Below are 16,006 nucleotides of genomic sequence, written 5' to 3'. Positions count from 1 at the left end.
AGGACAGTGTTCAAGAAGAGTAAGGTGTGGGAGAGGACAGTGTCTACTAAAGACAGGTGTAGAAGAGGACAGTGTTCAAGAAGAGTAAGGTCTGGTAGAGGAGATGGGTGCAGAAGAGGACAGTGTTCAATAAGAGTAAGTAAGGTGTGGGAGAGGACAGTGTCTACTAAAGACAGGTGTAGAAGAGGACAGTGCTCAAGAAGAGTAAGGTCTGGTAGAGGACAGTGTCTACTAAAGACAGGTGTAGAAGAGGACAGTGTTCAAGAAGAGTAAGGTCTGGTAGAGGACAGTGTCTACTAAAGACAGGTGTAGAAGAGGACAGTGTTCAAGAAGAGTAAGGTCTGGTAGAGGAGATGGGTGCAGAAGAGGACAGTGTTCAATAAGAGTAAGTAAGGTGTGGGAGAGGACAGTGTCTACTACAGACGGGTGGAGAAGAGGACAGTGCTCAAGAAGAGTAAGGTCTGGTAGAGGAGATGGGTGCAGAAGAGGACAGTGTTCAAGAAGAGTAAGGTCTGGTAGAGGAGAAGGGTGCAGAAGAGGACAGTGTTCAAGAAGAGTAAGGTCTGGTAGAGGAGATGGGTGCAGAAGAGGACAGTGTTCAAGAAGAGTAAGGTCTGGTAGAGGAGATGGGTGCAGAAGAGGACAGTGTTCAAGAAGAGTAAGGTCTGGTAGAGGAGAAGGGTGCAGAAGAGGACAGTGTTCAAGAAGAGTAAGGTCTGGTAGAGGAGATGGGTGCAGAAGAGGACAGTGTTCAAGAAGAGTAAGGTCTGGTAGAGGAGAAGGGTGCAGAAGAGGACAGTGCTCAAGAAGAGTAAGGTCTGGTAGAGGACAGTGTCTACTAAAGACGAGTGTAGAAGAGGACAGTGCTCAATAAGAGTAAGCAAGGTGTGGGAGAGGACAGTGTCTACTAAAGACAGGTGTAGAAGAGGACAGTGTTCAAGAAGAGTAAGGTGTGGGAGAGGACAGTGTCTACTACAGACGGGTGGAGAAGAGGACAGTGCTCAATAAGAGTAAGTAAGGTGTGGGAGAGGACAGTGTCTACTAAAGACAGGTGTAGAAGAGGACAGTGTTCAAGAAGAGTAAGGTGTGGGAGAGGAGAGTGTCTACTAAAGACGGGTGTAGAAGAGGACAGTGTTCAAGAAGAGTAAGGTGTGGGAGAGGAGAGTGTCTACTAAAGACGGGTGTAGAAGAGGACAGTGTTCAAGAAGAGTAAGGTCTGGTAGAGGACAGTGTCTACTAAAGACGAGTGTAGAAGAGGACAGTGCTCAATAAGAGTAAGCAAGGTGTGGGAGAGGACAGTGTCTACTAAAGACAGGTGTAGAAGAGGACAGTGTTCAAGAAGAGTAAGGTGTGGGAGAGGACAGTGTCTACTACAGACGGGTGGAGAAGAGGACAGTGCTCAATAAGAGTAAGTAAGGTGTGGGAGAGGACAGTGTCTACTAAAGACAGGTGTAGAAGAGGACAGTGTTCTAGAAGAGTAAGGTGTGGGAGAGGAGAGTGTCTACTAAAGACGGGTGTAGAAGAGGACAGTGTTCAAGAAGAGTAAGTAAGGTGTGGGAGAGGACAGTGTCTACTACAGACGGGTGGAGAAGAGGACAGTGCTCAAGAAGAGTAAGGTCTGGTAGAGGAGATGGGTGCAGAAGAGGACAGTGTTCAAGAAGAGTAAGGTCTGGTAGAGGAGAAGGGTGCAGAAGAGGACAGTGTTCAAGAAGAGTAAGGTCTGGTAGAGGAGAAGGGTGCAGAAGAGGACAGTGTTCAAGAAGAGTAAGGTCTGGTAGAGGAGATGGGTGCAGAAGAGGACAGTGTTCAAGAAGAGTAAGGTCTGGTAGAGGAGAAGGGTGCAGAAGAGGACAGTGTTCAAGAAGAGTAAGGTCTGGTAGAGGAGAAGGGTGCAGAAGAGGACAGTGTTCAAGAAGAGTAAGGTCTGGTAGAGGAGAAGGGTGCAGAAGAGGACAGTGCTCAAGAAGAGTAAGGTCTGGTAGAGGACAGTGTCTACTAAAGACGAGTGTAGAAGAGGACAGTGCTCAATAAGAGTAAGTAAGGTGTGGGAGAGGACAGTGTCTACTACAGACGGGTGGAGAAGAGGACAGTGCTCAAGAAGAGTAAGGTCTGGTAGAGGAGAAGGGTGCAGAAGAGGACAGTGTTCAAGAAGAGTAAGGTCTGGTAGAGGAGAAGGGTGCAGAAGAGGACAGTGTTCAAGAAGAGTAAGGTGTGGTAGAGGAGAAGGGTGCAGAAGAGGACAGTGTTCAAGAAGAGTAAGGTCTGGTAGAGGAGATGGGTGCAGAAGAGGACAGTGTTCAAGAAGAGTAAGGTCTGGTAGAGGAGAAGGGTGCAGAAGAGGACAGTGTTCAAGAAGAGTAAGGTCTGGTAGAGGAGAAGGGTGCAGAAGAGGACAGTGTTCAAGAAGAGTAAGGTCTGGTAGAGGAGAAGGGTGCAGAAGAGGACAGTGCTCAAGAAGAGTAAGGTCTGGTAGAGGACAGTGTCTACTAAAGACGAGTGTAGAAGAGGACAGTGCTCAATAAGAGTAAGTAAGGTGTGGGAGAGGACAGTGTCTACTACAGACGGGTGGAGAAGAGGACAGTGCTCAAGAAGAGTAAGGTCTGGTAGAGGAGAAGGGTGCAGAAGAGGACAGTGTTCAAGAAGAGTAAGGTCTGGTAGAGGAGAAGGGTGCAGAAGAGGACAGTGTTCAAGAAGAGTAAGGTGTGGTAGAGGAGAAGGGTGCAGAAGAGGACAGTGTTCAAGAAGAGTAAGGTCTGGTAGAGGAGATGGGTGCAGAAGAGGACAGTGTTCAAGAAGAGTAAGGTCTGGTAGAGGAGAAGGGTGCAGAAGAGGACAGTGTTCAAGAAGAGTAAGGTCTGGTAGAGGAGAAGGGTGCAGAAGAGGACAGTGTTCAAGAAGAGTAAGGTCTGGTAGAGGAGAAGGGTGCAGAAGAGGACAGTGCTCAAGAAGAGTAAGGTCTGGTAGAGGACAGTGTCTACTAAAGACGAGTGTAGAAGAGGACAGTGCTCAATAAGAGTAAGTAAGGTGTGGGAGAGGACAGTGTCTACTACAGACGGGTGGAGAAGAGGACAGTGCTCAAGAAGAGTAAGGTCTGGTAGAGGAGAAGGGTGCAGAAGAGGACAGTGTTCAAGAAGAGTAAGGTCTGGTAGAGGAGATGGGTGCAGAAGAGGACTGTGTTCAAGAAGAGTAAGGTGTGGTAGAGGAGAAGGGTGCAGAAGAGGACAGTGTTCAAGAAGAGTAAGGTGTGGGAGAGAACATATAGCCAGAAAGGCACTGAAGTTCAATGGTTTCCCGCCCTCTCCAAACTCCCCCGCCTGCCGGCGCGCCCTGCACCCGTCCATCAAAGACCCAGCCTGTTCCAACTCTTTTTGAATTAGACATGTTAAGATCTCTAGGCAGTATTTATTTCACAAACAAAACAATTTTTAGCAGACATTAAAAAATGCGCACAGTAACCACATTATTGACATATTGTTTCCAAGTGAAAACCTAACCTTAACATAGACGCTATTACATGGGAGTCACCTAACTATAACTAGTTTGGTCCTGTGCAGCCTACAACCTAACCGATTCTGATTGAGATCATGACTGGTTCCTTTTAAACCTCCCCCTCCGCTCCTCATGGGAGGTCCCTACCTTCCCACACCCGTACCGGGAGCTCTTGTACAAGGGGCCGGCCCGGCTGCCCTTAGGATACCTACCTCAGCACGCCCTGCCCTCAAGTTCTTTGTTCCCCGAACGGCTGTGCTAGGTTGCGCCAACTGTGCCTGCGCGGGTGGTTGACAGGTAAGGACCGCGTTTCAGCAACCACCCCCAACCCCCGTGCCACTGCAACCTCCTCCTGAGGTGTGCAATTTAAAGACGAGCAGAAAAACAGTAGTTTGTTAATTCAATATACATTAAAAACAACTAATATCTGCCACCCAAGTCATTCTTAAAGCTTTGGCGGCCTCGAACAGTCTAAATTGTCACACTTGTAGGAATGTGATGGTTAGTAGTTGTGTAAGTGCAGTGGCAATGTGTGAGGCAAACGGCGGTGGCCTTCTGGCGAGGGCCCAAGCACTTTAAAAAAAAAAAAAAAATTAAGCACTGGGTAGAGGACAGTGTTCAAGAAGAGTAAGGTGCGGTAGAGGACAGAGTTAAAAAAAAAAATGGTTTGGAAGAGTACAGTGTACAGCTAAAGACGGCTGCAGGAGGGGACAGTGTTCAAGAAGACAAAAGTCTGACGTGCAAGGTGACAGTGTCCAGCTAAAGACAGCTGCAGAAGAGGACAGTGTCTAAGAAGAGACGGGCAGACAGAGAAGGCCTTGTTGAAAACCAGACAAATATTTGTGTATGTTGTTTCTGAAGCACGAAGAAAAAGGCTTGGCAAGACTTCCACTAATCTCATAACCGCACACGATAGCCCTTATCTTATCACCAGCAAACACAGCAAGTGCTGATTTCAAGGCCAAATCACTGCGAGGTAAAATAGAGGCCTTGAGAACAGGCGACAGCCAACCACGAGCAAAATAAACCGAGTGGAATACACTTTATGCCCTTTTACATAGCACCCAAACCACAGTTTTTGCCATTTTTGGGAACTGTAAACAACAGGCGTGGTTACCCTGTTTAATACTTAGCGTATTATGGACCTTGGAAAGATGAAAGGCTCATTATGTCCTCGATTACACCCGCACTGCCTCCTACAAAAAGAAGAAACGCCACAATAAATACACTCCAACCGAATTGCATCTCACTCGTTCACACACGCTTTACCCGCATTAGGAGGGGATTGTTCAACAACTTTTGTACAGTGACACTGAACTGGTGGAACAGAATTTCCGATAATGTTTATGAAAGAGAAAATCGGAAGAGGACAAACAAGTCATTTCACACCAATATAAATAGAAGATAAAACTTCATTTGAAAGCCTATTTTATTTGTGGACAACTAAACAGATAATGCTGCATCTTTACACGCGAAAAAAAATTATTCACTTTCTAATTTTTCCCGCTTTTGGCCTCTCCACAAGCGGGCATTTTAGACCATATTTTGAGAATCAGATCAGGCAATTAAACTGATTGTTTTGTTTGGGTTTGTCGTTCTTTTCTTCACACTAGAAGGACCTTGAAAGGCCCAGGCTGAAAGGCCAGGTGGCAGGAAACTGGGCGTGGCCTAACCTGGAAGTAATGGGATTTCCCATAATTAATAACAGCTTGCAGTGCTTGCCTCCCCACAGTAATTGCACTGCACGGGGCAGCTTTAGGAGGCCTAATGGTAGAAAGGAGAGACCCTGGAGGCGAACCCTTAGCAGTCTGAATAAGCATGTGCTGTAGGATCAGTGTAAATATTTTAGGCACTCCAAGCAAAATTACATGTTGCCTCTGTAGCACTTCCCATCTAGTAATAACAGCCACCATTTTGAGAGAATTTGCGCTAAAGAGGTGATGGGTGGCGCCTAATAGCCAGGGCCACTGGAATCATGAATTTGCAGCGTTTCCCTCATAATACATCATCTGCTGCATAATCTGCAGATTTTTAAAAAAAAAACTCATACCGTTCAAAAGTTACTAAAAACGCAGCAACACATGTTGCCGCACAGTGGGAAGCCCTTTGCAAAGGCTGACTGGCCATCTTTAAGTTACTTACTGTTATATTTGGGTGTTCAACTGGTAATAATGAGGTGGAACCTATGGCCAGACCGTGTTAACAAACGTTGAATTGACAAAATAACAAAGTAATGCCATCACAAAATGTACACACTAGGCCGCATCATTTTGCCTTTTCTTGCTGCATAATTTAGTCAACCCTGAAGCATAATTTGGCCCTCCCCTGCCGCATAATTCAAGTGGCTCTGCTAATAGCGTTACTTCAGATAAGGCTCGCCATAGGTCCTCGAGCCTTACCGCGCTCTGCAAATACCCGAAGAAAATAATTACCTGGCAAGAGACTGGAGAAAAAGAGTGTAAGCCTTAGATAGCCAAATGGGACAGGGTAAATAAAGCTTAATAAAAACAATTAAAAAAAATATTTTGTTAAAAAGCTAACTAAGGAGAGTCATAATTGAAGTAGCAGCTTGGGATTAAGGAATGTATTCAGTGCATTCTAATTGATTGGTGAAAACACAGATTAAAAGAAATATAACATAAGCACAAAAGGGAATATCGTTTTTATTAGGAGACTGGAGATGGTCACCGGTGAATACATCATCGGAGAGGCCTGGGGTATCGCTTTCAATGTGGTCAGTCTTGTCCCTTAGAGGCTAGCTACAGATCAGAGGGCAGCTGCCAGGGTGGACCAAGGCCTGCACCAGAAGTCGCATGAAGAGAAAGGCAAAGGGTTAAATCTGTGCTGTTGGGGTAATGGAAGACCTTGTGGGCATAGGTGACTTCACAGGTAACTGTGCATTATGGCCCTAAAATGCCATCATGGGGGTTCTGGTGAACCATAAACCACGGGGCGAAGACAGAGCAATTTATAGGTCACCAGAACTCGGAAATGATTCCACTGAATAATATTAGACATTTTTAAGTCTGGCACCCGTCAAGTCCTTTTGATTTTACTAAAATCTTAATATATTCATTTATAGGGTCCTGCAGCCAGCCCTCTTCATTCACTGGCCGGTTCCTGAGCAGTTCAAATTTTCTATCCATCTGCTACAGCATACAGCATACATGGGGCAGTGGGTCAGCCCATTTGGGAAACAGCCATTACGACAAGCTCATAACCACGCATCACCATTACCACGAGTCCATTAGAACGAACATGCCTTTAATGCGTATGTCCGTTACCATGAATCCTTTACCACGAATATGCCTTTACCATGCATGCCTTTACTACAAAATCGGGCATGCGTGGTCAAGGCATGTTCGTTGTAAAGGGCGCGTGGTTATGACCGCGTTGTAGTGGCTTATTAAGACGGACGTGTAAATGTAACTCTGTGGCGCACCTGAAGTACCAGAAACCACTCCTTCCCCCACTGTCCTACAGAGGTGGGTGCCCTGCCCTCACCCCAAGGGCCAGAATGACATCCACCCAGGGGCTGCTGCCCCACAGCAGTTCAGGTAGAAATTTACTGTTGGCAGTAAGGCCCCGCTTGGCGGTACACAATCGGGCAGGCCACCTGCCGAAAAGGGAAGGATGCCTCACCTGCTGGACTGGGCCTGGCTCGCCGTGGTGCGCACTGGCCTCCAATCCAGCTGGTTCCAGGCTGTTTCGCCGGTTCTCCCGGTCCCTTGTGGCATATCGCGAACAAGGTGGAAATACCATGACAAAGGGAGAAAGCAGGAAAGGATGAGATAAAGGAGCAGCGAGTGTCGGGTGGTTGGAAAAAAGAGGTATGAGGTGGAATCAAGACTAGGCAGCCTTGCTATTTGGTACCCCGGCTTTTGATAGTGCCGGCCGATGGCTTACTTCGGCACTTATAAATTAAATACCGATTCATGTTCATCCACAGAAATAATTTTTGTGTATGCAAGTTCAACCTACATGCCTAAATAATTTGCTTTATGCTTCTAAAGCTACCACAGCCATTCAAAATTCATGGGTTTAGGCTACTTTAGATTTACCTACAGGTCGTTTTTTTGTGGGACTAAACCTGCAAACTGAGCCATTCCAGGATGTTATCTCTTGAATTATCAGAAGGTGAAAAAGGGCTTGTTTGTGGGTATTCTTTCCACACTCCCAACCGTGAAATAGAGATTTACTCCTGTAAAGGGCAGGAGCAATTCCTTTGCCAGGGTTGCAATGGGAAGGGATCACACCGGATATTGGTGAAGGTGTTAGAGAGCAGATTTCTTCACAGAGAAACGTTTTCTCTGTGCAGTAAAAATAAGAGCACTAAAAGCTGTAACATGCAATTGCAGTCATGCAAGAGGTTTTTTGTTGCACAATTGTACACACTGAACAATTACACAAGAGGAAACACATTTGTGTCTGTGGAAATGTTTTCCTGGAGTAGTACTAGAAAGCATGTTGCAAAGGTTTCCTACAGTTCATTCAAAAATATCACGTCCAAAAACTGTGTAAATCTAAACTCACAGTTAGGAGTAAACCTACATGTGTAGATTTATTTTTAAAGAACAATTCTAGGGTTGAAGTGAGACAAAGACTGAGCTGGTAAGTCGAGTCTTTGCTGACACCTGAGATCAGGGAGGGCTTGGCGGTACTAGATGGGGGTGACATGCTGTGAAGAAATCTGTGTGTCACACAGGTAGTCGAGACCTTTGGAAGGGAAGCCAACCACTGCATCAGCAAGGATTAGTCTCAGACCTTGAACAAGGGCCTAGTCATCTGCCGGTAAACATTGCACAACCTATCTGGGAAAGACACCTGGAGTATTACTCAAAAATGTCTAAACCACTAACATCAATAAGGAAACTGAAGCAAAACACACTGCCACTCCCTCTAAACCACTCAGGTATGCTGCACTCCTGAAGAGCATTGTAAACATTTATGATAAATGTCTGTCATGCCTCATGTAAATCTGCATCCCACCCAAATATCACGTGCAATGAAATCTTCTTTATATTATGATCCGTTCCTATGTCCCGCCTTGACGCTATGAACACAACTTTTAACAGGGCGTCTACAGAGAAACAAAGAGAAATTACGAGATTAGAGTTTTCCCGGTCATGTGAGGGCATCTCAGTCAATTCTTGCTGCGTTTATGCAGGCTGGATTTACTTTTTCTACTGCAAATAAGAATCTAGGATCTATAGAAAAACAACCACATTTCCACTTTCAGGTCACAAATGTCCTGACTACCCAGTAAACCCCAAAAGCAAAGCAGAGTATTGTGTCTTACATGGCTAACTATTCAATCTCATCAGGCACCAACTTTGATAGGTTCCACATCAACTGCAAACTGGTAATCTCAAAATATAGGCCAGGAAGAAGTGGCAGGAAGGGCACTTCGGAAAGTCAGATTAGTACCTTGACATTCCCTTAAAACATATCTGAGACCAAGTCCTACTCTTGAAACAAGAATAATCCTTTAGATTTGTCTGCATTAAAACCTAAAGGAAATCATATATTTATCGTCCAGGTTCCCATGCACTCTCAAACATTCTCTACTTCAAAGTTTATATCATTCTCGAACCTCATGAACTCTCCAATTCTCCCTGAATAAGTTACTTACCCTGTTATAGAATACTTGTTTAGCATTTTCATAATTGAATGTATATTTTTTTTACAATGCGGTTTTACTGCACCTATAAACTAGAACCCCTAACTTTGGCTGTGCATAAAAAATTGTACAAATTATAAATGAAAGATTGTCAATTGCACGTGTCCCAAAGGAAAAAGACTGAACTACTCCGTCCAGACATGGAACAGCATGATGCCTGGACAGGTGGCCAGTGCAAAAAACTGCTTCTTCTGCAAACGCAGCTAATTCATATAAAAATTTGGTATGTGGGGATGAATAGCAGAGCGGAAAACTGGCCTTATTGGAGCCATAAATCCAAGCCCTTAATCAAATTTTATTGGAACCTGGACTAGCAGAGATATCAAGTTTCCCGACTCTTTTCATGAGTAGCTCATCCATACCATTATTCGCCTCATGCATTCTGGTAATTGGAGTCTTTAATTTATAGTGGAACAAACCGAATTACAAGCTACAACAAGCATTTACAATGCAATGGTCTCGTCTTTGTTAAAGTTAGAGCTATTGGCATTGCTCATGACATTATTTTTGTTTTTAAAACATATAAATAAATGGCAGTCATTTACAATGCCAATAGCTTAATCTCTCGCAAATGCGAGACCTGTTGCATTTGCACCCACACAAACACAGAGCCACACGCACCCACACACACACAGAGCCACACACACACACACAGAGCCACACGCACCCACCCACCCAGAGCCACACACACAAAGCCACACACAGAGCCACACACAGAGCCACACACAGAGCCACACGCACCCACCCACACACACACAGAGCCACACACAGAGCCACACACAGAGCCACACACACACAGAGCCACACACACACACAGAGCCACACACACACACACACACACAGAGCCACACACACACACACAGAGCCACACACACACACACACACACAGAGCCACACACACAGAGCCACACACACACAGAGCCACACACACACACAGAGCCACACACACACACAGAGCCACACACACACAGAGCCACACACACAGAGCCACACACACAGAGCCACACACACACAGCCACACACAGAGACACACACACAGAGACACACACACAGAGACACACACACACACACAGACAGAGCCACACACACACACACACACACACAGAGGCACACAGAGACAGAGCCACACAAACAGAAACATCTGCTCATGCAAACACAAGCACACATAGAATTACATGCTCTAATACAAAAACACCCAAATACATGCCCACACCATCACTCGCACAGACATGCACAAGCACACAGAAATGTGAACATAGTCTTTCATACGCGCACAGGATCACACACACACACACACACGCGTCCGCACACACCCCCTCCTACACGCACAAACGCTCACACAAAAGCACAGTATGCTGCTTACTGAGGTGCTTCACGGTCGGCTTGGGCGGTGGAGAAGAAAACCACTCACCCTGGTCTCACAAGGGTATGTGTCGAGTGCAGGCGAGTTGTGCGAGATCGGCTTGCAAAAATAGAATGGATGATGATGTTGGAGTGAATTAGCGGACTGGAGGCATGTATGGGGTATCAAATAGGCAGCCAAGTGTCTCTTCCGGTGGGTGACCCTCTGGCCTATGTGGTCGCAGCCTCCCGGGCACGGCGCATGGCAGGCAGCGGCCTTGAATCCAAAAATATGGCGTTGACCGGGTTATCGTCCCTGGAGCCCCCGCTGGCGCAATCTTAGGTGGGGGGCACCCACCTCTCCGCCTCCACTCACCGCAGTGCCCTGGAGGGGGGTCAAGTCCCGCCAGGGGCCCAGCAGGTCTTAGGCCGTGCCACTATTTCAGCAGGGCATTAGGAAATATGGCGGTCTTCTATGCTCATCTGGCCGCACCGCCCGACTGCTGCACAACAGTCCCCATGTGCAGAAGGGTCCCATGGGCGGTCACAGCAGCAGCAGGGCAAGCAGATCAGCCGCTGGAAATGGAGCCAGAGTCTCTGATCGCGCCACAGTCCCCCAGCACAGCCAGTGCTTCTAGGGTAACAACGCGCTGGGCCGCGCACCAGCGGGCCCTCTCCCCACATTCCGCCCGGCCACTGCCAGCAAGGTAGGGGGTGGTACTCCCTCTCGCCGCACCGGAACAACACTGGGGAGATGCGGGCACCACAACGGCCGCGGCAAGGGCCCCCAGCCAGCGTGAAGCACTCACCGCAGCAGATGGGCACGGTTCCGTCCAGGGCCTCCGATGCTGTAGATGCCTCCGCAACGCACTGTCAGAGGGCAACGGGATCCCCCCGCAGAGGACAGTCTCCTTTCATCGCGGGCGTCACTCCGCGCCCAGTAGGTCCACAGCTAGTTGGGGCCAGGAGCACAGCAGGTCTCCGTCTCCCCAGACCAGTCAGCGCGCTAATGCCTCCGGCCGTCTTCCGGGGCGCCGCGGCCACCATTTCATGATTGTCAGTGGCAGGGATCAAAGGACGAGTAGCTCGAGATCGGGGCCGATTTGCGATCTACAACGGGTCTCGCAGGGACCTCCGTGGGACCACGCGGGGCAAAAGGACCGTCACTAGAGGGCAGATACTTACCCTCGGTAGATGGCAGCAAAGCGAGCTCCGGCAGGAAAGCGGACCACGCCATGACACCACCATGTTTCTCCGCGGTCAAGCAGAAATGCCTCGGAAAAACGCCCCGTCATTTTCCAACTGGGGGGCGTGTTTTTCTTTCTCTCTCTTCCCATTGGCTGGAATGTAAAATTCCAGCCAATGGAAAGAGGAGAGAAAGAACCTAAAAAAACACACCCCTAAATCCGAAAAAGACGGTGTTTAAATGGACAGACGCCCCTCTTCTCCAATGGCTGGCCTCCGTTTAGGAAGCCAGCCAATGGAGAAGAGGGGCGGGTTCAAGCCCCTACTCTGGAAAACATAAAACCTCGCCAGCGAGACTGCGCAAGCACAGCCTACGCAGGCCGAGACCTAAAAAGGACAATGCAATAACCTGGACTGGATAAGGTAGCTATGTATTGAAACAGCTCGGGAAATTCTAACGGGCACTTATTTCCCCTAGTCGAAAGTGCAAACCAACAGCTTTTCTTACTGAAGAAAACAATCCCTCTTCCACACACCAAAACTGGGTAGAGCCAACTGTATCAAGCCTAATTATGCACAATGCAGAAACACAACCAAGCCAGTCTTAAAAGCATTCCGGTGGAGTTAACAAAATGTAAAATGGTCTGTACCATCCACAAGGTATAATGGAACTATTGACCTGGCTGTGTGCCAAATCTGGCTCCCAGGTACACACCAATAGGAACATCTGATAGGGTAATTTCAATCTATCAAACATGGAGACATATCACTTGGAGACCACAACGCAAAAATAGAATTCTGAGCACCACAAGCCTGAGAGAAGAAACAAAGCATTTGCAGATTAAAAAAGAAAAATCTTGAAAACTGAACATTTGAAGACACCATTCTGCTAAATACAGAGTACCAATTAAGGCATTGAGTTAGGAATTGCGGGTGGCTTCTGTAACTCGAATCCAGCTGGACACTACCTGCCCTACATTTCACACTACAGCAGGAGTTCTCAATTTCTTCTTCAATGCTCTGTAGTGGCCTTAAGGCCACATTTAATGCATATAAAATTATTAACACAATAGAGCGTTCAAAGGTTACTCAACCCAAACCTGCCGCCTGCCGCCTGCCCCACATCCTGATCTTTGGTGCCCTGTTAAGTATATTTAGCCTGGTAGCGGTGTCCTGAGTGCGATCTGGAGTGAGGCAGCACCCATGGTGGGCAGGGCATAATATGTGATTTAGTTTACTGGGTGATTTCGGCACATAATTAAACATTTAAGCAACATCATATTTTTCGATCCACATTATAAAGACAATGGGACGGGAGATTCCAGAGGTTAACAACCTGGACTTTGAAATCCTGCTTTCTGTCATTTGTTATCAAAGGTGCTTTTGTGTTTGGCAAAGAAGACATTTTTGCATAAGAAATCGGTCTCAGAATGGTGGAATAGCTGTGAACAAGGCAGAAGAATTGGAAATGGACTCCTCTGGATCAAGAACCGGTAACAACATACTAGTACATGCGACATACGAAGGGAAAAACCATATGGAGCATCAATGCCAAGCGTCCTGCATTTCAACCCAAATGGAGCTGCCAGGTGGATTTTGCATGCGCCTAGTTAAATACAATTTCTAGTCTCACGATCGAAACCAAGTAAAGTCAACGGGTTTAATAGCCCCAATATAATAATAACATTTATTAAACTGCTGTTTTTCTCACTTCAACTATGATTTTCAAATCTAGCTTATTATGGATGTTTTAGAGTACATAAAATCGGAATTGCTGATTTCTCTATGATTAATTATATTTCTTGTTTCTTTCAGGGTGAACCAGTATGTCACACCGAAGTATACAAAAAAGCAATAGGTGGGATGCTTGAATTCATCTCAGCCTGCACCAATAGGAAGAGCCCAGCCTCAACTTCCAAGCAAGGTCATCTCTGAACCGGAACATAAACAACCCATGGCCGATTTGGCCCTGCTAGGGGCTCATCAAGAGTTTGGTGCAGCTTTGCTCCAGTAATACAGTGGGAAGGCGGGGTCATGCCATTGGTGACAGGCACGAGAGAGTTCGCTGCTCTGCCACACATTTTCCACGTTAGGTCCACACGTGTTGACCGTTGTTACGGCTTCACTTTGCCACTGGTCTAGGCGCGAATCCCCCTTACTCTTAATTACCTTCACACTACTAAGAGTACTGGGCCTTGAAAAGACCTCCGCCATTGCACTTTTACTGTGTACGCAGTGTGATCCCGCCAATCCCATCGCACGCTTCACTGGTTCCATCCACCCAATGAGAATGCCGCGGTCTCAAAGGGATTTCCCGCCCCCATTACACACGCCGCTAGTTTAACAGCATGAAAGTACAGAGGCGGGAAGAATTCTCACCTTCACTCGCTCCTCATCGGGATGACAATATGGGGGTCCTGCGGTCTGCAAGAAAGCCCTCCCCACCCCCACGCCTAGTTCTGTTTGCACCAGAATCGTATGGCTTGGGCCACGGCCCTACTGTCCCCTATGTTTCATGATGTTATCAGAAGCGGTGCTGGGACAGGGAAGTTTTCACCCCGCCGCTCCCCTCACACTTCTCTGTATACGCCCCACAACCACCAGATCACAGTACGCTTTAACAGTAGTGCCTTGAAGTCAGCAGTTTTGCAAGGAGTACTACTAATGCACCGCTCACGCGACCTCGCCTACTTGACTCAATTATGCAGAAAAAAATTTAAATGTGTAGCATGATACAGACATTGTGCGTGAGATTTGATTTAACTATTTTCTCATTTTAACACAATGCAAACGTTTCACCAAGTAAATACCTGCTTAGCGCCTAAATTTAGCATTCAGAATCTGAAATGTGGCCAACTAACTTTTAAAACGGTCTGCCACCGCGTGGCACCCCATCTGGTGCTTTTTGTTTTTTTATTAGACCCGTTTGCAGACTAAAAAATATAAAAAACGAAACTTCCCAACTTACATTTTACAGCAAATGATGGATTATGTTGCAAGTACGGTAAATACGTTAGAGACACAGAAGTAAATATTGTCAAAGTCAGTAGTTCTAATTTTGTGTACCGAAAGGGGACAAAGGTTTTGTTAGTTTAAGATAAGGACTGTGTAAAGTAGCAATTTGTAGATAACACTATTATTGATCAGCAGGCTGGGTGAGAGACACAAGTGAATAGGTCTGCCTTGTAATTGCTAATGTTAATATTTGCAATGGTTTTAGAGATAAACAAAGCACATTACGGCACACCACAAAAGGCAGAACTGGAGTCTATAGTGAGCCACGAAGCGGTCAACCATCCCCAGGTCACAAGGCAACTTGTAAGTCAATCCTAGTTTTAAAAGACAACCAGCCCTAAGCTTGCTAGGAGTTGTAGTTTCCATCTGAGATGTGGGCCTAAAATCCCCAAGCCAGTTTAGCGTTGTTCAAGAGAAATGGAAGCCACAACCCGCCCTGGCAACAATTTTCATAGTAGCCAAAGAATCCTACCTGGCTTGCAAGCCTCCTAGAACCACAGGCCTAAACTGGCTGCAAGCAGTGCTTAATTTGTGCTGGTGTTTTCCAGTGCTCAGCACCGGCACTTATTTTTTAAACACCGGCACATATTTATGAAAAACCATCCCATTGTTGTGCAGTGTGTGTATTTTTAAGGAACATTCATTAGTGAAGCATTAAGCTATTTGACATGTGCTAAAATAAGATACAATTTTAACTTAAACATGCAGTTTAAAGTAACGTGGGTTGTGCCAGCTGCAGTGGACCAGTAAGAAATACCATGGGCACTGGCACTTAACTTTTTACAAATTAAGCACTGGCTGCAAGTCATGACTAGGACTTCTAGCCAGCCAAGTTTTCTCAGTGAATAATGGGAAAATGTAATCTACAATCCCCAGCATGCTTAGTGCTGGGGGGAGGGGTGGGGGCACAGTACAGTCTGAGAGGTGCCTGCATGACGTGGCACTGGCAGACAGCACTGAAACAGAAACAGTTTAAGATTTTTATGGGACTTGTCCACTTAAGGATGCCCAACTTCCCAATGGCATACAAGTTATACCTGGATACCTTTTTTGTAAGTTCAGAGCCGGTTCCCAGGGCCAGACTGGCCATTGCAGGCACCTGGCTTTTCCCGAAGGGCCGGAAGGGTGGGGTCTAGTTTTGGACGGGTGGGGGGCCTTTTTTGATACAGTGGGCGGTTTTACTTACCGGGTAAATTGCAGTATTAAACATCAACTACGTGAAAAATTCAGTGTGCACGACTCACCTACATTAGTCATTAACCTTTTCGGTATGGCATGAGTCAAGACTTTTGATTT

At 46.6% G+C, this 16,006-nt stretch overlaps 1 protein-coding gene across 6 annotated transcripts in view; it reads right to left on the bottom strand.

Moving 5' to 3' along the window:
• The window catches only part of LOC144781670 (G-protein coupled receptor 4-like), a 390,377-nt gene that overhangs the window by 119,341 nt on the left and 255,030 nt on the right, over positions 1-16,006 (bottom strand). The window contains exon 2 of one of the 6 annotated variants that reach the window (XM_078660642.1): positions 4,635-4,685. The exons of the other annotated variants lie outside the window; for them this stretch is intronic. The gene's annotated coding sequence lies outside the window, so the exon portion shown is untranslated. The remainder of the gene's footprint in view (positions 1-4,634; positions 4,686-16,006) is intronic. 6 annotated transcript variants of the gene reach the window in all.

Source organism: Lissotriton helveticus, chromosome 9, assembly GCF_964261635.1.
Source record: "Lissotriton helveticus chromosome 9, aLisHel1.1, whole genome shotgun sequence".
In the NCBI taxonomy this organism is placed as follows: Eukaryota; Metazoa; Chordata; class Amphibia; order Caudata; family Salamandridae; genus Lissotriton; species Lissotriton helveticus.
The sequence above is the reverse complement of the archived record's forward strand: the minus strand, read 5'-3'. Positions and strand labels throughout refer to the sequence as shown.